This window comes from Podarcis raffonei, chromosome 13 (genome assembly GCF_027172205.1).
Source record: "Podarcis raffonei isolate rPodRaf1 chromosome 13, rPodRaf1.pri, whole genome shotgun sequence".
Taxonomy (NCBI): Eukaryota; Metazoa; Chordata; class Lepidosauria; order Squamata; family Lacertidae; genus Podarcis; species Podarcis raffonei.
In genome coordinates, this window is record NC_070614.1 from 24,403,124 (window position 1) to 24,427,504 (window position 24,381).

Genomic DNA, 24,381 nt, shown 5'->3' on the forward strand with positions numbered 1-24,381 from the left:
TTCCTAGACCAAGCCTCTGCAACATGAGACCAAGGGTCCATTGGGGCCATCTCCCTGACAGTTTGTGGCTCTCGGGGAACATTTAGAATATCCATCATTTGTGGTCCTTTCTCACCTCTCTGTGAGAGCCGCTAAAGCCTGCTTCCTCGCAGTATGGAAGTGTTGTTCCTTCATATGCCAAAAGCATACTGCGACAAGTCCCAGTCCATGTGGGAAAGACTTATAGTAACTCCTAACCACTTCAGCCTTGACTCAGTTCTAGGATGTTGGCATGGTGAGAAGCTGCACTGCAGGCTCCATTCACAGAGGTGAAGGTCTCTCATGTTACCCTTGGCAGTGAGGGGAGGGGGCCCACATTGCAGGAGTTCCTGCATCAGTCAGAAATCCAATAAACAGAAGTGAAAAGTAAAGCCCGAAGGTGGAGAGTTGGAGGCATGGAGCAATGGAAGGAAGAAATGATCATCCATGTGGCTCCTTCTTTAGCAAACATTTCGCTAAGTAAGCAAATGTCAAGACTGCTACTAGTTTGCAGAGAGCAAAACAAAGTCACAAAAAAGGGAAACCCTGTTCCCCAGTGGTGTTGTCACCGGGGAGAAAAAAGAAGGATTTGTGGACATTAAATGTTGATAGAAGGGACGCGGGTGGCGCTGTGGGTTAAATCACAGAGCCTAGGACTTGCCGATCAGAAGGTCGGCGGTTTGAATCCCCGCGACGGCGTGAGCTCCCGTTGCTCGGTCCCTGCTCCTGCCAACCTAGCAGTTCGAAAGCACGTCAAAGTGCAAGTAGATAAATAGGTACCGCTCCGGCGGGAAGGTAAACGGCGTTTCCATGCACAGCTCTGGTTCGCCAGAAGCGGCTTAGTCATGCTGGCCACATGACCCGGAAGCTGTATGCCGGCTCCCTCGGCCAATAAAGTGAGATGAGCGCCACAACCCCAGAGTCGGTCACGACTGGACCTAATGGTCAGGGGTCCCTTTACCTTTACCTTAAATGTTGATAGTAAAAGCAGTTAGGACACATAACATGTGTACATACATATCTGCAATAAAATATTATTTTCTTGCATATAGAAAAGAAATCACTAGATTGGTGTGTGATTCAGCCTTTTTTAACGCAGCAGGGAGGGAGCAGCTTGCAAGTTTTTTCTCAGTCCTCTCGATCCTAGCAAGGCAACATGACTGTTTCAGCCCACGTTGCTGCCCCCCCCGCCACACTGACAGGAATCGTTGCACAATCAGTACGCAGCTTGTATAGTCTGCAGGGCAGCATCCTGCTTTGAGTGTGGGAGTGTCCTGGCGAGGGGGGTGGGCAAAAGGTATCTGGCTTTCCATAGGGACACTTTTCCTATCCTCGCAGTTATGTTAGCACAACTGCTGGGTAAATGGGACTCCTTTGGCACCGTTCCACCCACAACAAAAATCAGTTTGCAACAAATGCACTTTCAGCGACTGGGGGGAGAAAAGAGTTAACTTAGGTAGGGTTATGAAGGGGAGGAAACAGCAGTTAAAGTAATCAAAAACACCTTTCAAGCCCTCTTGGTTTCTTGTGCAAAGAGGAAAGGAGAGCCAGGAAGACAGGACTGTCACAATCCCCGACACCCAAAACAAATGGTGACTTTTGCTGCCATCTGAAAGCACTCCTCGCTGTTCTCATGAGCACAAAAGGACTGCTGATGATGAAGGGACGCAAAAGGAGAAAATAATGAGCGCAGCCGGAGCCTGCAGCCTGAGACGTCACCAAACACGCAAGCTTGGCAGTCAGGGAAGGTCACAGCTTTATTTAATTTTCAAAAACAGCACAGCTATTCTGAATTGGTTTGGAGCATACTGCTTGTTTGTGTAAGATACAAAAATAGGCAAACATTTCATTGGCTTTCCGTATGCCATTCAACAGATAGCACTGGGCAAGCATGAAAAACACCCAGCTCTTCAAATCAACAATAGGGTGCTAAACATGAAAGTAATGTACAGTTTTTTAAATGGAGCAAATGCTCTCTACCATCCAAGACATCACAAGAGTTCACCTAAAGCAACTTTGCTACTAACAAGCATGAATGTGAGAATGTTGAGAGAGAGAGAGAGAGAGAGAGAGAGAGAGAGAGAGAGAGAGAGGAGAAAGAGTGTCTGCCAAACTTACCGACAATTCTATGAGGCAAGACCAATCCGTGACCATGTTACAGCAAGATTACAACATTGCAGAGTGGGAAACTGTTATCATTGAGTTGGGAAACCGACCTACTTTGCCAAAGACACAAACGTCAAAGAGTAGGCTGTACATACAACTGGGGAATATGCACAGCCAAGGTAGCAGATTAAATAGCTCCTTTGGGGTTTTGCAAGCAAACAGAGGGCACTTGCTGTTCCACTGTCTGGGCCAGTCAGATGGGTGAATCCTGTTTTATCAGCAGCTTGAGCCCAGCCATATCATCCAGGAAGTGGTGCTCACAAAGAGCCACCCCCAGCACAGCAGGGAAGAACAGTTAAAGGCAACGCACCTTCTATCAACTAGCAGATGTTCATGCCTGCCCTGGTGCAAGTAACGAAGCTTTTTGTGAAAGCACACCACAATACTTACTCTCTCTTGCTAAGCGGCACTCCCTTAGACACCCTCAAACACACCTGCACACATTTTATTCCCCCCCCCAAGGGCTATAAATGGATTGGGGGAAAGTGTAGGGAGGGTTGGAAAAGTTAAAGCAGCATAAACGAAATGCCAGTATTGTTAATTTTCAAGGAAACAATTTGAAAAATCGCTTTCTGTAAAACAACATTAATACTGATTAAGCAACATTGGAAAAGAGGAAAACCATTCATTCCTGCGTATTCCCACTCAAGAATGTTGTCTTAATGGAAACTCTGGAGCAAAGGCTCCAAGTGTCTGGTTTTCTCATTATTTTCCTTTTCCCGCATTTGGTTTCAACACAATACATTACTCAGGCCATCTCTGGAGGCAACAAAAAATCACAAGGAATTACTGCCCAGCTCAGAAGCCACAGAGTCAAATGAATATTTCTGTACTGAGCAGAACTCAGTTACAAAAAATACCCTCCCACCCACGCTATGACGATGATAGTCAAGCCCCGGACATGGAAGTGAAAAATTTCCTGATAAAAACAGTTCAAGTTTTGTTATTACACGAAGACACACACATGGGAAATCCCTGGCATACACAAATACTTCACTGCTCATTTACAGCAAATGCAATTGACCTCTGCCTGGAGAACTGCTAAGGGCAAAACTTGAGTTCTGTGCACACAAAACCTTTATCATGGAGAGAAGTCACAACAAGGTGTGGATGACCCAGCATAGCGTACATACTGGAAGCTTACTACCATTGGGCAGAGAGATACGACCACCTTAGGCAGCTGATTCGGTGTGTCAAAAAGGGGCAGCAAATTATAGACTCATAGAATCATAGCACTGTAAAGTTGGAAGAGACCAAGAGGATTATCCGGTCCAACCCCCTGCAACCAGGAATCTTTAATTGCCATGTATCAGGAGTGAAACACCTTTGGCCCTCCAAACGTTGCTGGACTCCCAACTCCTAATCACCCTTGACAACTGGTCTTGCTGGATGGGACTGATGAGAGTTGGAGTCCAACTACATCTGAAGATCCACAGGTTCCCCACTCTTGTTGCATTTTTACTGCCAATGAGGTGGAAGTGGGATCTGCTGCCTCAGGTGCCAAAATAACTCAGCTGCCCTTGGCTCCTATATACCTTGGCTGGGGGTGTGGGAGAACCATTTCCTACTCCAGCTAAGACAACAAAGTTTCTTGGTGAATATTCCTGGAGCAAGGGTTAATTTGATCAGATGCAGTAAAGTCATACTGCATCCCCCCAATTTATGTATGATCGATCGTGTACACATGCACCACGCTGATCCCAGGAGTGATCCAGAAATGTCATAAAGTCATCACTGAAACGTCACTAAAAGGGCAGAACGGGGACAGAACAGGGTGTTTGCTTGGAAGACACAAGATTTACCCACCCTGGAAGAATGGCAGATGAAAGTGATAGACTATATGGAACTGGCGGAAATGACTGGCAGAATCCGAGACCAGGGAGAAGAGTCGGTGGAAGAAGATTGGAAGAAATTTAAAGACTATTTGCAGAAACATTGTAAAATTAATGAATGTTAAAATGATGTTGGATTGAAATCAAGCGGCCTTAGCAACAAGGTTAACAAGAATATGTAAAAATGGATTGATATTGGATGAAAATATAAAGTTATAATATGTTGAGATATAGAATTAAGATAAAAAGAAAGAGGGTAAGGATTCGCTGAATTAACCATGTGAACGGGAATACAAAAAAGGGAGGTGTGAGGAGGTCGGGGAAATAAGTAAACGAAATTTAAGATATGAAAAGATTGATTTGTTTTTAACTATTTTCTATTTATTTTTTCTGTCCTTTGTATTTTTTTCTATGTATTTCTGTACTTTCTGTATTTTTCCTTTCTTTTTTCTTTTTTATTCTGTAACTTTCTACTTTTTGTAAAACTTTAATAAAAATCTTTAAAAAAAAAACAGAACAGGGTGTTTGCAAGCCTTTTCAATGGGTTTTCAATTACATGCAATTTCACTGACACGCGTGGTGCCTCTGGGCATAACTCCCGCGCGTAAACAGGGGGATGCCTGTACCTGGATAGAAATGATAGCAGGGGCAAATCATGTAAAAGCCACAGAGTGGGTAGCAGAGAGACTTTCTGAGGAGCAACTTTGAAGAAAATACACAGAAATCCATCTGTGTAGACAAGACTAAGATCTGGCAAGTGGCAGGCCAAAGGCCCAAATCAACATTCCTGTACTCTGCCTTCTTTCCATACTGCCCTATCACTTTGCTACTGTTCACACTGGTAGCTGAGCAATGTGTTTTTGAAGTATTAGCCAGAGTAGATTCTTCTAACAAAAACAGTACCAAGCAGGAATGGAACAACTTCTCATGCGTCTGGATTTCTGAGCTTGTCTGCCCCACGCTCTTAAAACCACACACAACTGACACACAATTTAACTCACTGGCACCCACACACGGGATATATATATATACATACTTACATACATACATACACAGAGAGACATCAGTGCGATTCCCACACTTCTAATACATTTCCTTCACATCATACCATTTGGAAACGGTAATTAAAGTTGAAACCAAATATCATTTTCCTGGCAGTAAAGCTCCAGTGAATTCAACGGAGCTTACATCCAAGTAGACACGCATAGGATTTCACTGCGCATAAGAAAGGAGTATCTGTGGCCCTCCATACGTTGTTGGAATCACTCCCATCAGCTCCAGCCAGCATAGACAATGGTTTGGGAGTTGTAGATCCAACATCTGGAAGGCCACGGGTCCTCCATCCCTGAATTAAGATACTAGTAAAGGAAAACAATAAATCAGGGGCACACCACTGAGACTACCTATATGGGGGGAAACCCCATACAAATGAGGTCACAAACTAGAGAAGTCCTGGGGAACCTGGGGCCCTCCAGATGTTGCTAAACTACAACTTCCAATGCCCTTGACCATTGACTATATTGGCTGAAGCTGGCTGAAAGGAGTTATGAATCCAAAAACATAAACAAAGCCACTGTTTCTCCATACTTTATGAACAGGCTCCTCGTTAAAATGAGAAACGAAGCTGATCTCAAGTAGGCACATTTTTAAACCCTCATATCCACACCCTCTCTAGCAAAGTAAAGGGATTGGGCTAAGTGCTGTCAAGGTCCAAATTCATTACAATAAGAAGGCACAGAAAATTTGATTAGTTAAACGGTCAAAAACTGAAGAAATAGATTATTGCATGAAAAACATAGTTGAATACACTGCCTATTCAGAAAAGGGGGAAAGAAAAAGATTTCTACAACGATTTTTAGTGTCTGTTTCAGCAGAAGTCTACCAAAGTTTGCAGAAAGATTTATTCTTATTGTTTTATCCTGAATCCAGCCCCCTGCACCAACTAAACGAAGGCTTTTCTGTCTTCAGGCCCTTTGTATGTTTAGTAATGCTTCCCTTCTAAAATGTTTTGCACATTGATACAGCTCATAAATAACTTGCAGTAAGTCATTTCCATTCTCTGTGGGTTACAATACATTGTTGGACTACAACTTCGCTGACCACTGGGAATGATGGCTAGGACTGATGCGGGTTGTACACAGGTGCCCCATCTCTGCTCCAGCTAGTCAGCCTTCCTCCAAGTCCCTGTCTCTCTAAATACCCATGTCTCTAAATACCCATCTAGCCAGCATCCTAGAGTGTTTCCACACACACACCCCAGACATACCCTTCCCTTGGTCACCTCAGGTTATTGTTTGCATTTATAACCTTGACAATGAGACTCATTATCTGACTCATTTGAGCTCTTATACCCTCGTTTCCCTCTCAACCTATCAGCTGTCAAATCTTGAGCTTGTTACTGATAGATTGGTAACTATAAATAGGCAAAAAATGGTCCTTTGCCTGTCTCCTGTCCTGTCACCTACAGGCTTTCTGCCCCGGCCAATGGTTGTGTACTATCATGAGATATTCACAAACATTCTAACTGTTCAGTGAGTGTCAGAAACAGAATGTTGACAAATAATAAGGCTTGCTGTGGATAGAAGTGAAAAGTTAGCTTGTTTGGGGAAAAGAGATAACATCTGGAGAGCTGCAGATTACCTATCTCTGTGTTTGTTTGTTTCAGTCATTTACATACAATTTTATCATTAAAGAGGCGGGGGGGGGGACTACCAAAGATGCTGGAGAATTGTTGACAGTCAGAGGAAAAAATACTGGGCTAGATAGTCCAGTGTTCTGGCTCAGTATAAAGCAAGTGGATGCATCTCTCAATTTATAATCCCCCCCCCCCAAAAAACCTTGTGCTACCCATCAAATGTAGACTGGGAGCTTTCCAAGCAAAAATAATGCTAGTTCTGTGCTCTACACAGCATCTAAAACAATACAGTCGTACCTTGGAAGTCAAACGGAATCTGTTCCAGAAGTCCATTCGAGTTCCAAAATGTTCAGAAACCAAAGTGTGGCTTCTGATTGGCTGCAGGAAGCCTCGTCGGACGTTCGACTTCCAAAAATAGTTTGCAAACCGGAATAGTCATTTCCAGGTTTGCAGCGTTTGGGAGCCAAAACATTTGAGAACGAAGCTGTTCAAAAACCAAGGTACGACTGTACTTGTGTTAGAGAACATTGCTAGCTGTTATAGATGTGAGGTATGGGGCCCTCATGTCAGTTCAACACACATACACATACCCCAGATCTGCATAAATTTCAGGGGAATATCCAAATTCTGCACAAAAGCAACCCAAAATCTACAACTTAAATAATTTATGCAAATGTGCTCACAGGCCTGTTTGCCTGCTTGTTCTCATGGTCACTGAAAGGGGCAAGAAACCATGTAGGGCATCTAAAAGTCTCCAGGACCACAGGAGATTTGGGTCTTTTGAGATTTCACTACTGATCATTACTTTTCAAGTTTATCACTGAGATTTATAGGATGCTGAATTCTGTGTCTAAAACAGATACCATCTAGCAGCAGATGGTCTGATGGTGGAAGTACAGCTTTATGCACTTGGCATAATAATAGTAATAATAATAAAAAGGGGGCGGACGTCTGGGGGGAAAAGTCTTTCGCAATCCCACCCACCACTGAACCCAATGCGTTTTGAGTGTATGTGATTTTGGCTCTACATGCTATCCCCAGAACGTAACCCCAGCGTAAATTGAGTCGCCTGTACAGAATATACACTACCCAGATCAAAATGAACTATAAGCAGGAAACTCCACAGTGTATCATGTCAAAGGAACTTGAAGTAAATAAAGTAAGTTCTGAAACAAACTTTCCACGATGCCCCAAGCGATCAAGTAGTACCATCAACCAGGAGAGACCAAATTCTCCTACAGTCTAGAGATCTGAAGATTTGAGGAGGGAATGGGGGAACCCCTCAAATTTCCCTTGAGGAAAACACCCCCCGCCCCCCAAAAAACCCTGGGAGGAATTTTCCCCATGTGCTCACATCTTTACTGCAGCCCATAGACAATGGGTGGTATTCAACTAAGTTTCACTCAGAGTAGACTAAGTTAGGTTCATTCATTTCAATAGGTCTACTCTGAGTAAGACGTAGCTGAGTAACACCCACTCTCTCCAGAAATACACAGCAGCACAACTCTACAAGATATAAACCAACAGTAAGAGAACTGCAAAGCATATCCATCGCTGCCTACGCTATGCATCATAATTCCTTCCATTTCCAAAGTTCAGACTGTGTATCATTTGCTTATGGCACATCCCATGCAAGTTTGGTAAAAACCCCAAGGTTTGCAGAGATACAAAATATTTTTAGGTGGGATAAAACCAAAACTTGACAATGGGCATGAAATGCTGACTGGCTGCTTGGGAGCAGGGAGAATGAAATGGCAGGAATCCTCAAAAATAGTACACCACACTGCATTTTCTGTTGCTGCCCTGGACTTCTGGAGGAAGGGCAGGATATAAATGGAATAAATAATAGTAATAAATAATAGTATAAATAATATAATAGTATAAATAATAGAATAAATAATAGTAACTGTAAACAGGATTTCTAACCCACTTTTCACCACAAGGTTAAAACAATACAGTGATACAATTTTAAATGAGATATAAGAATTTAAGTAAGAAACCAATGCGATTTTAAATAAGAAAATACAGTAAGGGGCATGACTTCAACATCCAATGACAGCTATAAGGTGAAGAAAGTACACACCTCTTTGGGAAGAGAATTCCACAATTTAGGGGCTGTCATAGTGAATGGCCTGATTTCTATTAAATTTTTCAATAATAAAGCAGTTAAGTACCAAGCACAAAAGATTTGTTCTAAGGAAGACACAAGTGTCTTTCCTTAACAATAACCTAAGACACTCTAGAACACAAACATATAATCAACAGTTAATGTAAAAGGAAAGGAAACCCCCCCCCACACACACATATACACACACGAGCAAAAAAACCCAAACTCCGAAAAGGTTCCAAAAGTTAGAGAATGGCTTTAAATATCAAAGTAAGTACCTTGAATTGGGCCAAGAAACGAAACTGCAAACAATGCACTTTGTTTTAACACGGAGCTTATGCGAGTTCTAAATGGAACGCCAGCCAGTAAACAGGCTGTTGCATTTTGGATGGGTTGAAGTTTCTGAGTCATCTTTTGCTGCAAGTTCCACTTGTAAATTCCAATCAAATTCAATAAAGATGAATGAGAGAGTGACAAAGAATGTAAAACAACTTTGCAAACTTTAAATCTGAGGGCAAAGCTACACTGCGCAGGGCATCTGCAACTTGATCTCCCAACATTTGCATTTTTACTGAAAAGCAACCACATTCAAGAGGTGTGTGTCAGAATTTCATCAGAGCAGTGGAGCTGTGGGGTATTTAACTCTTCTGTGCTGTTTTCCCAATTTACATTCTTGGCTGCACTCTCAAATCTGGGTTATCTTTAGGATCTGATGGTGGGTGGGTATTTAAATAAGGAAAACGGCACCTGTATAGCTGTATAGATGTTTTGATAACTTTTCTTATCTCTACTTAACAAGCTGCTTAAAGCCCCCTCTTCTGCATAATATTAAAGGGATAGGAGTCCTGGTCTCCATTCTATCTGGTTACCCTAAAGCAAATATGGGGAACCTGTGGTCTTCCAGATGTTGTTGGACTCCAACTCCCATTAGCCCCAGCAAGTATGGCCAGAATGGAAGTTGAAGTCCATCACTATCTAAAGGGCCACATGTTCCCCACCCCTGCTCTAAAGGAAGACGCAAAACAACAGCCATATTTTGTTTAAAAAAGGGGGGTCTCATTGTTGAAGGCTGCAGTTAAAGGGGTGGTCCTAGCTTTGAAATTGTTGAACTAAGGTATTGGTTTTCAAACTGTGTTGTAGAAAAGCTTTAGAAGGGTTTCTCAATGGAGGACGATGTAAAAACAGCTCCACCAAAGTAGAAAGATTGGCAAGCCACTGAGCTGGGTGTCTGACAGCAGCATTACCACTGTTACTGCTAGGGACAATGTATGCAAGTTGCATCCCACACTTTGTTTCTCGAAACACAGTCTTCATCCTGCTTTATTCCTGGACTAGACTTATAGCTTGTACAGTTGACTACAAAATCATACACAACCCCAGTTTGGTGTAGTGGAAGACCAGGGTTCAAATAAGCACAGTACAAATTGAAAGCATTTGCAGATGATCTAGTATTGACATTACAGGAGCCAGAATCTAGTACTAAAAGAGTATTGGAATTGATTCAAGAATTTGGTCAGGTTGCAGGATTTAAGTTGAATAAGTTAAAGACCAAGGTTCTAGAGTAAAATGTAACAGTGATTGAGAGAGGTTTCAGAAGGAGACAGGTCTAACATTGGTTAAGAAAGTGAAATACCTGGGGGTTAATATGACAGCCAAGAATGTGAATTTATTTAAAGACAACTATGAAAAGTGTTGGATGGAAGTCAAAAAAGATTTAGAAATATGGTCAAATTTGAAGCTTTCATTGCTAGGCCGCATTGCTGTGATAAAAATGAATGTATTGCCAAGAATGTTGTTTTTGTTTCAAACATTGCAAATTTTGGACAAAATGGACTGTTTCAAGAAGTGGCAGAGAGATATTTCTAGATTTGTTTGACAGGGCAAGAAGCCTAGAATAAAATTCAAAATACTAACTGATGCAAAAGAAAGAGGTGGATTTGCCCTGCCAGATCTTAAACTTTACTATGAATCAGCAGCATTTTGCTGGTTGAAAGAATGGCTGCTTCTTGAGAACACAGACATTTTGGACTTGGAAGGTTTCAATAATGTATTTGGGTGGCATGCATATTTGTGGTATGATAAGGTTAAAGCACATAAAGCATTTAAAAACCACATTGTCAGGAAAGCATTGTTTAATGTCTGGACAAGATACAAAGACTTACTTGAAAATAAAACCCCAAGGTGGTTATCACCGATGGAAGCGAAGGCCCAGAAAAAGCTCAATATGGAGGCCAAATGGCCGAAATATTGGGAGATTTTGGAACAAGAAGGAGACAAATTGAAATTGCAGAGCTTTGAGAAACTAAAAGACAAAGTGCGAGATTGGCTTCATTATTTTCAAATAAGGGAGGCTTACAATTTGGACAAGAAAATTGGCTTCCAGGTGGAAAAATCAAAATTGGAAACAGAACTGTTAGATCCCAAAACTAAGATATTATCAAGGATGTATAACTTGCTGCTGAAATGGAATACTCAGGATGAAACGGTGAAATCTGCTATGATAAAATGGGCACAAGATGTCGGACATAACATTATGTTGGCTGACTGGGAACAGTTATGGACCACAGGTATGAAATTTACGGCATGTAATGCCTTTAGAGAGAATATTATGAAAATGATATACAGGTGGTACATGACACCAGTCAAGCTTGCAAAAATCTATCATTTGCCCGATAATAAATGTTGGAAATGTAAAGAAAATGAAGGTACATTCTTTCACCTTTGGGGGACGTGCCCAAGGATTAAGGCTTTCTGGGAGATGATCTATAATGAAATGAAAAAGGTATTTAAATATACCTTCCTGAAGAAACCAGAGGCCTTTCTCCTGGGCATGGTCGGCCAATTGGTGCCAAAGAAGGATAGAACTCTCTTTACGTATGCAACAACAGCAGCAAGAATACTCATCGCAAAGTATTGGAAGACACAAGATTTACCCACCCGGGAAGAATGGCAGATGAAGCTGATGGACTATATGGAACTGGCGGAAATGACTGGCAGAATCCGAGACCAGGGAGAAGAGTCGGTAGAAGAAGATTGGAAGAAATTTAAAGATTATCTACAGAAATATTGTAAAATTAAGGAATGTTAGAAGGATGTTGGAATGAAGTTATGTGGTTTTAGCAGTAATGTTACAAAGGGGTATGTAAAAATGGATTGTTAACAGGTAAGAATGTAAAGTTACAATATATTAAGATAAACTATTAAGATAAAGGAAAAAATGGTAAGGATTTGCTGAAACAACTATTGAACTAGAATACAAAAAAGGGAGGTGTGAGGAGGTCAGGGAAACAAGCAAATGAAAGATAAGACATGGAAGGATTGACTTGTTTTTAATTGGTTTTACTTCTTTGTATTTTGTATTTTTTCATTTTTGTTTTGTTTTGTTATTTTTTTGTCATTTTTGTGATTGCTTGAAACTCTAATAAATATTATTTAAAAAAACAAAACAAATAAGCACATAATTCTGTGGGGAGGGCAAATTTCTGGTTTTAATACTAAAACGTAAGGACATTTTTAGTTTGCTCCACCCTAACTGAAAAGTATGGGGAACACACTTTTTTTTTAACAGAGAAGTTTTGTAAATATGTTTAGGGGCTGTATGTGAGCAGGGCGATCTCTGGCTAAAAGCCAAGACTAAAGCTTCCCACCCAAAGAGCGGGCTTTTTGCAGCACTATTCCTTTTATTATTAATCACTCATAAAATACCCCACTATGCTTTATGTTCTGACTCTCCTCCCTGGCTGGCATCTCCACTTGCAAGAATACCAGCTTCCTCTCCTCACGTGAACTCCTTGGGAAATACAACAAACCTGATGAGATTGGCAGAAACTGTTATGACGGATAGGAATGGAGAAACATGGAGGATGGCCATTCCATGTTGGAAGCCATACAGTATGCCCTCTGAAAGAGAAAACTGTCACATGAAACAGATATGAGCTGGGTGTATTGATGGATACAGATGTGTGTATTGATGGATTTGAGAGACCAAAACACGTCTAGCACCTGTTTCCAGCCTGCAAATCCTCCAAATCATTTGCTGAGTTTTTGTGCAATGTCAGAGAACACTACGGACAGACAATTTACCAAACAATGTTTTTCTATCATAGCATTTCATGGTATTAAGCAAAATAAGGAGCAATCTTTCTCCGCTATGTAATACTTGGTAAATGTTGAGAGCCATATCACCCCCTACAGCTGCTATATGTAAGTTTTTAAAAAGATTCATGCAATGCCAAACTAAGTCTTTATCACTGTGTGTAATTTGCCCCTGAGACTTCAAAATTCTTTTTCCAAGTGTTGTTTATGTATTTTGAAATACTTAAAATATGTTTAGTTCTGTGACACATCTTTAAATAATCTCTTTTTGTTTTGTGTGTTTTGTGTAAGAACACTTTTTAATACATAAATAATACTCCTACTCACATTATTTGCAGGTTGTTTACTGCTGGAATATCCTGGGCAAAAACTAAAAAGGATCAGGAAAGAGAAGTCTTACTTCTGTCCATAATTAGAGGTTCCAAATTTAACCCCATTAATAGTCAGATCTGAGGGTTCTTTTAGTTATATCTCAGAAGTCATAGTTCTGTGTGAGTTGTATGACAAGGGGTTGGGGTGAAATGTGTACAATCCATACATGACTAATCTTGATTTTAAGGTGTGACGTTACACTCAATAGGCAGTTTCACAGGATTAAAAGCTATACAACAATGGGCTTTACAGACAGAAATTTTGTAAAAAGTTTGTTGTTTTTTTTCCTGAGAGAGAGAACCACTCCAAAGAGAGTGGAAAAATCTTACTGACCTTTCTGAAACAACACAATTATCAGTGTGAATAAAGTTTTAAGACTGTAAGAACAAATAACCTACCTACTTCCCTAAACTTCCCCAATAAATAGTGATAAAACACAGTAGCAATGCATGGAGGGGCAGGCCTTCCACTCCATGGCAACAGAACAGAACTAGTCCGTAACTAAGGGCAGAGCAACAGCAACCACAGAATAAGACAAAGCCAGCCACAGTTGTATGTGCTGCTGCACATAAGAAATGGGCAAACTTTCCCACATTCACTGCTCAGTAAGCTGATGGTTTCTATTCACTCATTCTAACTGCTCAGAATGAGAATGCGTCTGCAAAGAAGGGAAAATAGTGCAGCTTCTGAGACGGAAAGTTCCAGAACGTAGTGGGTGAGAAGCAGGAACTTTAGGGAAGATCAGATGGAGAAGACCAATGCCCACAGAAAAAGGAGGAAGAGAGAACAACCTAAATATAGGAGGGGCTTGGACAGTGTTGGCAGGAAGAGAATGGCAAGGCTAAGGAATTTGGAAAATTTTGAGACTACAGGCCAAAAGAGGTGGAGAAATAGTGGGCTGAATTTCACATCTAACATGTGGCACTGGCCAAATGTTTCTAGTTTATATCAGAATTATTTTGAAAGGGTCAACAAGCATATAAGCAAGAGCAGTTTTACGATTTACTTTGTTTTCATAAGTGCTTGGTCAAACACTTTATAAAGGCTTGGCACTTGTCTTGCATTTCTCTATGTGGTCATGCTCCGCACTAGGGGAAACTTTACTCTCACTTGGTGTTGCATAGATCTTGGATAAAGAATGAAACAAAACCAAGGGAGGGTTTTTTTAAAAAACGGGAGAAGCACAAGCAGCACAACAGAAATTATGTAAAGGTAGATTATTACAGTTTGGATTTCTATAGGACCTACCTCCACTGGTTCCTCGCTCTCAACTGGAGCTCTTGAAAAGCACTGCAAAAGATAGGAAACAAAGTTACTACAAAATAAAAATATGTGGACTCTTGTAGGCACATAGTGTACTCTAAATAAAACTTAGCTCTAGATTTATTAAGCATGCCTATAGCTCCTTGATTATTACTACACACACACAAATATACAGCATGGCAAATTTCCCAGAGCCCCTGAAGGCAGCAGGCAGATGGAGTTTGGCTTATGAATACTTCCCATTGCAAGCTGAGCTCCCTTTCTCTCTGCAAAAGTCAGGGCAAGCTAACCCTGCTAGACTTTTTCATGAGGCCAAGTTATAGCTACCTATCACTTTAGTGGGGGCTTCAAAAATCATACTATTAACATAATGAAAAGATGGCCCTGTATAACTAACACTGTGTGCTGCTTTAAGAAAAGTGGCATATAAATGAAGCAATAGCAACCATGAAAACTGTATCAGCCCCGCGTCATTTCTATGCTAGAACTGTGAAATCATTAAATGGGAAGGGACTGGAAGTCATCTGCTCATGCATCAGCAAGTTATTCTCCTACCAGCTATTTAGAAGATCAACCATGCAGTAGAGATAACAGCCCATTACAAGGCTTCAAGCCGAGAACATGTGTTAGCACTGAAAAAGGAACCTGAGGAACAAACATCTCCATACATCTCGTGCAAACAAATCAAACCACACACTGCAGGCAGTAGGCAAATGTCCAGGGTGTCAAGCTTTCTATTTCCCCCCCTACAATTCTGCACTCTGGTAAAGAACTACAGTTTATTCATCCTAGATACCTGATCTGAAGGAAGTGCTTATCCCACACAGGCAGCCAAGTATTCTCATGGTGTAAACTGGGCTAGTTCTAATGCCCTTTGCTTCGCTGTATTGAACAACAACATAATTCCAAAACACACAGCCCAACAGATAAAAGAGTAATTGCTCCACAGCCCCACTGTCCTGGGGAAATAAACAAAGGGACGCCCTCTTTTAAATGCTTAGATAGCAAAATGGGGTGGGGTAGGGAGATTGATTATCCACGTATATACAGAGATAGCAAAAGCTGTATCAGTTGAATTTGAGCCTGCCATGCAGCAAAATCTCAACCCGAAAGCAACTATGCAAAATCCATATCAATTGCACTTCATAATGAATTAGCAACAAAAGCTGTAAACTGCCCATTTAACAACAGGTGGGATCAACTCAGCGGCCAGCTGGTATAAAAGCTCCTCTACTTTAGAGCTTGATATCTGCCCTAGAGAGAAATGTGCTGTAAGAATTGTCAGTATAGTGCAGTGGAACACTTAGGATTCCTGCGCAAAACTCTGTTCTGCCAAGCAAACTGCCCGCCACTATGACAGAAAGGAGGAAGTGCCCATATTTGGGGGGGGGGGGCGAGCACAATTCAGCCATGTGTGCTCTGCTTTACATGAAAATGCAATTGGACTGTAACTAGGGATAGAATTCCAGGCACCCCAGAAGAGACTGTCCTAGTATGGAGGTGACCTTTAAAGTCCTAAACGGCCTCGGTCCAGTATACCTGAAGGAGCATCTCCACCTCCATCATTCTGCCCAGACCCTGAGGTCCAGCGCTGAGGGCCTTCTGGCGGTTCCCTCGCTACGAGAAGCCAAGTTACAGGGAACCAGGCAGAGGGCCTTCTCGGTGGTGGCACCCGCCCTGTGGAACACCCTCCCACCAGATGTCAAAGAGAAAAATAACTACCAAACTTTTAGAAGACATCTGAAGGTAGCCCTGTTTAGGGAAGCTTTTAATGTTTAATAGGTTATTGTATTTTAGTGTTCTGTTGGAAGTCGCCCAGAGTGGCTGGAGAAACCCAACCAGATGGGCGGGGTATAAATAAATTATTATTATTATTATTATTATTATTATTATTATTATTATTCCTTTGTTCTATATCAATAAACAATAAGAGATGCAGAGACCAAAGCAAATCCCCAGTGTCATCACCCACTCCTGCTTCTGTTTGTTTGTAATGCAAGATGCAGCAAAGAGTAGACAACGTACCCATCGAACTATTGATAGTTATTTATTTTTATCATACCCACACATTATCTATGCATATCTATAACCTATACATTAGTCTTATTTGCATCTTGTCCCTCCCTCAAGTGAACTCAAAAGGGGTGTACATGGGTAGATGTCAAGTGATACCTCACCTTATCATTACAACAATCCTGTCCAGTAGGTTAGCTTGAGAGATTGTTGCCACATTTCAGCTATGCTAGCGTGCGTCATCCCAGTAAGATAACCAGATATAGCGCCAATCAGTTGTTTGGGATGGGAGGCTCACAGCTAGTATAGACATGAACTGGGCTTCGACATCAAAGCCCAACTGCTCTAGCCGTGACCGACTCTGGGTTGCGGTGCTCATCTCACTTTATTGGCTGAGGGAGCCAGCCTTTGTCCGCAGACAGCTTCCGGGTCATGTGGCCAGCATGACTAAGCCACTTCTGGCAAACCAGAGCAGCGCACGGAAACGCCATTTACCTTCCCACCGGAGTGGTACCTATTTATCTACTTGCACTTTGACGTGCTTTCGAACTGCTAGGTTGGCAGGAGCTGGGACAGAGCAACAGGAGCTCACCCCGTCGCGGGGATTCGAACCGCCGACCTTCTGATCGGCAAGTCCTAGGCTCTGTGGTTTAACCCACAGCGCCACCTACGTCCCTAAATAGTAGCTTACAGAGAGCTAATAGGTGAAGGTGATTCGCAAGAGGCAGTCAAGTCAAATACAGCAGAGGAAACTTCCAAGGTCACCGTGCATTCTGGCCTGAGGCAAAATCCATTCCTTACTGCAAATCTATCAAGAGCTGAACCAATCAACAGAACATCAGTGTCATTTTCTTAAAGCAGGGGTCAGCAACCTTTTTCAGCCATGGGCAGGTCCACCGTCCCTCAGACCATGTGGTGGGCCGGACTATATTTGGGGGGGGGGGGATGAACGAATTCCTATGCCCTGCAAATAACCCAGAGGTGCATTTTAAATAAAAGTACACATTCTACTCATGTAAAAACACGCTGATTCCCAGACCGTCTGTGGGCCGGATTGAGAAGGCGATTGGGCCGCATCCAGCCCACGGGCCTTAGGTTGCCTACCGCTGTCTTACAGCCTAAACATGTCTCAAGAGGCCGCTGCAAAGTTAAATACAACTTGTTCACAGAAAAGTACCATAGAAATACATAATAACTGTTTTAACGCCAAACACAGAATTAACCCAATAAATTAGTTCTTGTAGTCTGGCCACAATTATTTTAGCTGTACTGTATTAGTTATACTCTGCTAAATAGACTGGCTACTGCAATTAACTGCATACAGGACTGCAATTAAAGGCTGTTCAGAAACTGCTGTTGTTTCAGAATACAGTTACTAGATTGCTAATTACAAATAAATATATTATTCCAGTCCTTAGCTGCACTTTGCTTCCAAGTGTAATTCAAGGTGCGGGTGATTTCCTTTAACTCAGTTTTGTAAATAACCCAAGGGAAATTTTTTTTGTCAGGCATCTAAACTAGATAGTGATGGTGCTAAGCATGCCTCCCCAGGGAAAGCATCCTAGAAGAGCCACAAATGAAAAGACACATTCTCATGTCACCAGGAGGCACACAGAGAAGAGCCTCAGATGGAGAACACAGGGTCTGGGTTGGTTCATGTGAGAAAAGGCAGTCCTTGAGGTACTGAGATGTGTAAAATGGTCAAAAACAGCACTTAGAATTGAGCAAGGAAACCAACTGCTAACCAGTCTTGGAAGTAACCCAACAAAAATTACCAGCCAGCAAACTCTTTTACTAGCCTGCAATAAAGACTAGCATGTTGCATTTCCATGCTGGCCATGGAAGACGGGAAGTCCTATTTCCCATGGAAAAGCAGGCTTCTAACTTCTTAACATATTAATAATAATAATGAAGCCTTCAATGAAATGGACAGCTGGATGGTCAAAATGATCCACCCCTTCTTCACCAGTCCTCTGTATTTCCATGCTGATCTCATAGAAAAGGACTTCCCTTCTTTCACAGCTGGCAAAGAAACTAAGCAGGGTATCAAAAGTGGATGGAGCAATTTGTCCCTTGTCCACTAGCTCCCTTACTCACCTGCATAGCTCATATGAAAACTGTTTTACATCCTTGCATATTTTGGGACCTAGGTGCCTGAAGTAATGCTGGTCCCTGGTTCAACCTGTCCATGTATTGAGGTGACCTTTGGAGACTCTCACCACCAGACATCTCCACCATCTGAGATAAGTGGCAGGCACCCTTTTCAATTGTGGTGCCTCATTTATCATAGGATTATCTCCCCAAAATTATTATGTTTTCTGCACCAGGCAAAGTTATTTTTATTTGTCCTTCTAAACTGACATTTATTTCAATGTGTTGTAATTTATAAGTTGGTTTTGAGTTTTGTATTTAAGTAAATAAATATTAGATACATGGCTGAGCAAATCTTACATGTTTTGTGTTTTTCTGATTGTTAAACTTGTTTTGTTTGCATGTAAGCCACTCTGGGAGCCTTTTTGCAGAGTACAAATGCTCTAAATTAAACATATATATTATTACAGTGGGTGAAATGTGGTGCAGTGCTCTCAACACTCACATACAGAAGTTGTTTAATAGAAAATAAATTTTGTAAGGGCACTGAGAAAGTTATGCATTTCAGAGAAAATTTCTGTTCAGCTAGTTTCGTCAGTAAAGTTGTGAGCGGTTCAATATCATGCACATGGTTTAAACATTTGATTCACCAGTGGAGTCATCTCATGATTATGGCACAGAAAACGTCTACGTGCACCATGACAACCATTCCACCAGAAAAAACAGCTCTGCTACAGAGGGAATTTGGGCTTCTTGAATTAGGACCTTGACTCTCAGACCCCCAACCCCCACATTTTCTCCAGAAGGCAATGCTATCAGAATCAGCAACCTGTGGCAAACATGGAGCGATACATGGCAGCAGATAGCCCAGGCACCAATGACATTGCTTTGAAACTGTGTGCAGCAACGTTCGGGAAGCGGCAGGGAGGGGAAACTGCATGGCAGATTTATTGCTTCTTCTGCTAGAAAGTAAACACTCCCCCCACCTCCAGCACATGCTGTTTACAGCTCAGCAGGGAAAGCAAAAAAGCAAAATAGACCACTTAAACTAACACAGCCCTGGGTATTCGTGGTCATCCATGTGAAGTGCCTGTGTTAAAGGCAGGCTAGTTGCCATATAGGGTTGGTTAAATAAAAAAAAAAGCAAACCAATATACCCAGGGTTTTATTTTGAATCGGAGCTTAGCCTGGAAACCTATTTTCATGGCAGTTGTGAGCAAGATAATACTTCTGAGCATACGCAGAGTGCTTTGCTGTCGCTCTGAAAGGATAAGGAAGGAGGACCTGCAGGGCAGGCGGTACAATTTCAACTCCGGTTCAAGTTCCTAGCACCTCTTATACAGCAATGAAACACAGGAAATCTACCTTGCACAGAAGCAACGGAAAGGCATTCCCTGCACCTCTCTCTGTCTCCTCAAGCTGCCACTCATATATGCAGGATCTGATGCACGCATAACTTTTTAATACTATCCTTGCCCTTACTGCCATTTCTTAATAGCCGCTGGTAGCAAAATACCCTGCAGTCCTTATCTTCTTCGCAACACAAACACACCCACCCACTGCCGCGGGGAGACGAGGGGGTGGGGGTGGGTTTCAACAACGGCACGTGTCACACGGCCGCAAGTATTTATTTACCGAAATGTATTTACCCCACAAGGAGAGGCTGGGGTGTTGGACCCATGTGCCATCCCACATTACAACAACACGCGCATCTGAACGGACGCCACCCAGCGCGCGCACAAACACGGCCAGGGACACGGGTTCACGGCGCGCGCGTTTATTCGCAGTTCCACGGGGTACACGTGACACGCTTTGCATGTCCCTGCTTAAAGACAAACACAATATAACAATAATAATAATTTTATTATTCATACCCCGCCAGCCACTCTGGGCGGCTTCCAGCACATATAAAAAGCACAACGAAATGCCGAGCATTAAAAAAACTTCCCGATGCAAGCCTGCCTAATCTAAACAACCCATAATATGTGTGTGGAACTGTACAAAACGGCGGTTCCCAGGAGCTTTTAACTCCAAAAAAGAAACACCCGTCACACGTCACCTCTCTCCCCACCACCCGCGAAAAGACGGGGGGAGTGAACGTGTGAAACGGGCGGCGTGCGCGTGTGTTTCGCACACGCTTCCTTCCTGCCCCGGTGGCCCCCCTCCCTCAGTTCCTTACCTGGGCCGCCGCGGCCCAGCCCGGCTCGGCTTCCCAGGCTCGCTGCTGCTGTGCGCGCAAAGTCCCCTCGTCTCCTTCCTCCCTTTCCGTGCGTCGACTCCGGGCCTTCGCTCGGCCCCGCACAGCCCTGCCAGCCCCGTCACAGCCCCAGCTCCAGCCACAGCCCTTCCTGCCTCGGCGGGGCCCGCCTCCTGCGCTCCGTCCCTCGCTCGCTCCTCGCCAGACCCGCCTTCCTTCCCGCCCGAAAGCGGGGGCAGGCGCCGCCGAGCTGCCAGGCGAAACGCCCCTCGGCCTTCCCCACCCCCTCCCACCGCGTTATGTACAGAAGAAGAGCCCGGGGTCGCCTCTCGGCCGCCGCCTCCTCGTCTCTCCCGCCATAGGCGCGTGTCACCGTCACATGCACACGGTTCTCCACAGAAGCGGGGCGCTCCTTCTCTGAGCTCCCTCAAAAGCGCGCCAAAAGCAACAACTATAAGTCGCCTTAGACCAGAGCAACCCCTGCGCTATGAGCATGCAGTTTGGTCCACTGGTCCAGAGGCGAGGCGACCCTTGTTCATTGTCCTCCACTCTCCCCCTAAATCCTCAAAAAATGAATTGAAAAGCATTAATTCGGTGAGGGAGAAGCCTGCCCCGGTAATGTCCTTCTTTCAGGAGGGAGGTATTATTATCCATGATCTCCCCCCACCCCCCCAAAAAAGCTCAACAAGCTTTTGGGTGATCTCCCAAAACAAGCTCAACAACTTTTTGCTCCCCCCTTTAACAAAAATCCTGGCTACACCCATGCTCTCACAGACACACAAGAGTCTATGCCAGTTATTGCACCTTCCATCCCTCTGCAATTATCTAAAGTGGTTTTTTATTGCAAGGCACAACAGCGCAACTACCGCAAAATGTTGTGGCTCTTCTTATGCCCTCTTTTCCTCCTCTCTCCCTTGCTGCTCCCTGTAAGCTGAAATTCCCACCCCAAACACTTGAGCGAGGATACCCTTGCCCCCCTCTCCTTGCACAGCTTTCCTCAAAAGTGACATTTTCCATGAAGCCTTTGAAACAGCATACACACCCTTATTCTTCATCTGGAACATATAACTCCGGCCGAGTTTCCACCTCTCAGCAGACCTAGCCAGCATAGCCAATGGTCAAGGATGATGGGAACTGTGATCGAAAAATGGTTTGTACATAATGCCAAGACAAACCATGGCTGAGCATGAATGAGTAGCCATGCAGGTGCTCAAAGACTGTTGTCACTTTGCTCATCTCCTGGTCTTGCTACTGCTGCACTACCCAAAGCTAAGCAGTGGTTTGGTTTCATGTCCAAATCTGGAATTGTGGTTTGTCTCCCCTAAACAAACCATATGCAGTAAGCCAAGAAAAAGCATTGACTGCAGCTCATGGTTTGCTTGGAGAAGGAAACCACAAGCCTAGGTTCAGATGTAATGTTAAGCCAAACCATGGCTTGGCTTTGGCTAATACAGTGGCAACAAAACAGCTGGCTGCAATTTTTGCATTATCTGTATACTTGTTCACACTCAGCCATGGTGACATGCAAACTGCACCACATATTCCTTATCCTAAGGTAAATGAACAATGGAACACATTTTTCTTGTATTTTTTCTTGTTTCCATGAATTGCCGCCCCTGTGGCAAATTTTAGCTTGTAAATTCCTGTCATCAGGGACTGCCTAGTTACTCTGTTGAAACATTACACATGGTACCATTATTAATAATAACAAACTGGGGACATGGGCACACACCTTAGACTTGCCTTTAAATCTTACAGCTCTACTCCCAATTCTCTTCCTGGTTTATGTTGTTGCCTGAGTATAAAAAACCTCTAATGTGTTACAATTGCAAATAAAATTTAAAATATCATTAAGCTATCAAAAATAAAAAGCATAAAAACAAAACCAATAAACAAATAGCAGAAAGGGTGGGTGGTAGTACAGACTCTGCTTCTGAAAAGAACAGTAAGAAAGGAAGCAGATTGTCATTTCAGAATCTTCATTCTCAAGTGTCAAGTTTCTTGGGCTTTCTTCAGAACTAGAAATTATGCTTCTGCATAAGCCATAAATTACAACAAGGACATCTCCAGCTCTATAAAGTTTTTGCAAATATTGGTGAAACAGCAAATAGGGGATAATCTATTACCTTTGCACCATTTTTGCAATGAAAATTTCCTACTACATCCTAATCTAATTGGAGCTCACTCTTCACTCCATCTCTCTCTCTCTCTCTCTCTCTCTCTCTCTCTCTCTCTCTCACGCACACACACACACACACACACACACACACACACACAAACACAAATGACAAAAACGCTTTTACTAACCTATGTCCTTCAGGTGTGGATGAAGGGTTCATGGAGAAAATAGTGCAAGGGTAAAAGGTTTAACACTAAGGCAGAACTTTTCAAAAATTTCATGTTGGTGACACACTTTTTAGACATGCATCATTTCACGACACACTAATTCAGTTTTACTAAGAAACTGGAGGTTAAACTAACCCCTTTCCAGCCCTGGGAGAAGCGTGCAGAGGGTTCGCATTACAAACCTACACACTGCAGCCGACACATTAACATGTCGCGACACACAGTTTGGAAAGCTCTGCACTAAAGTCTAATTCAGTCCCCCATTAGAAAAAAAAGTGTGAAATCACTTCTGTAATATATACTTTAGCCTTAACTTTCAGTTTCCTTATCCTTCCCCCTGCATCCCATAACCCACTTTACTTCAGAAAGGGAGCTTGGGAATGAACACTTTGCCACAGTATCGGGGTTTCCCCCTTCACAAGTCAGGAAGGAGCAACCTTAGATATGCCTGCTGTCCCCCACACCTAACTTAATCGTTCTCCAACCCTTTAGCACAGGAGTTGGGAACCTCTGGCCCTCCAGATGTTGTTGGACTCCAACTCACATCAGCCACAGTCAGCAAGATCAGGGATTATGAGACAATCAGTCATCCATCTGAATAGGAACATGAGGATATCTCTGGTTCCTATTGTTACACAAACTCTTCCAGAACCCGAACAAATTATCCTAATACAGAAACCCTCCTTCGGTGAACATTTCACGTTATTCTCCCCACCCCATCTGTAAAAAGGAATTCACCCCATGTTTGGGTCACCTCATATCTTCACCGATTTCCACATGCAGCATTGGCTATGTGCATATTAGTGGCTTAGAACTCAGAAAAGTCATTTCCCCCTCTGCTGTGCTTCAAGGCACATTTGCATGTTGCTACACACACCCCAGATGGTGCATTACCTGTTTGGTTTCCACAGGCCTGCAACCCATGGCTATCTCAAATGTACACACCTTAGTTTTTAACCACAAAGTGAATGTGGACTGAAACTGGATGGAAACCGCTTTGAGGGGAAACAGAACAAACAGCAATATTTCAGACTCTCCAAGTGTCCCTATTTTCCAGGGACGTCCCTGATTTAGAGAAGCCACCCAGGTTTCTGATTTGATCCTGGAATGTCCCACTTTTTTTTAGGATGTCCCTATTTTAACTGGAGAAATGTTGGAGGGTATGGAGTTATCCGACCCCTGAGTCGTCTAAAGGCAATCCTGTATAGGGAAGCTTTTTTAAAAATAATGTTTAATGTTTTATTGT

The 24,381-nt window shown here is 42.8% G+C and overlaps 1 protein-coding gene across 6 annotated transcripts in view; it reads right to left on the minus strand.

The window, feature by feature from the left end:
- Positions 1-24,381, minus strand: part of LOC128399404 (signal transducer and activator of transcription 5B) — a 65,769-nt gene that overhangs the window by 38,120 nt on the left and 3,268 nt on the right. For 3 of the 6 annotated variants that reach the window (XM_053360819.1, XM_053360817.1, XM_053360818.1), the window contains exon 2: positions 14,474-14,515. The gene's annotated coding sequence lies outside the window, so the exon portion shown is untranslated. Of the gene's footprint in view, positions 1-13,180; positions 13,224-14,473; positions 14,516-20,771; positions 21,052-24,381 lie in introns of those variants that run through there. The other 3 variants (XM_053360814.1, XM_053360815.1, XM_053360816.1) reach the window with 2 other exon arrangements.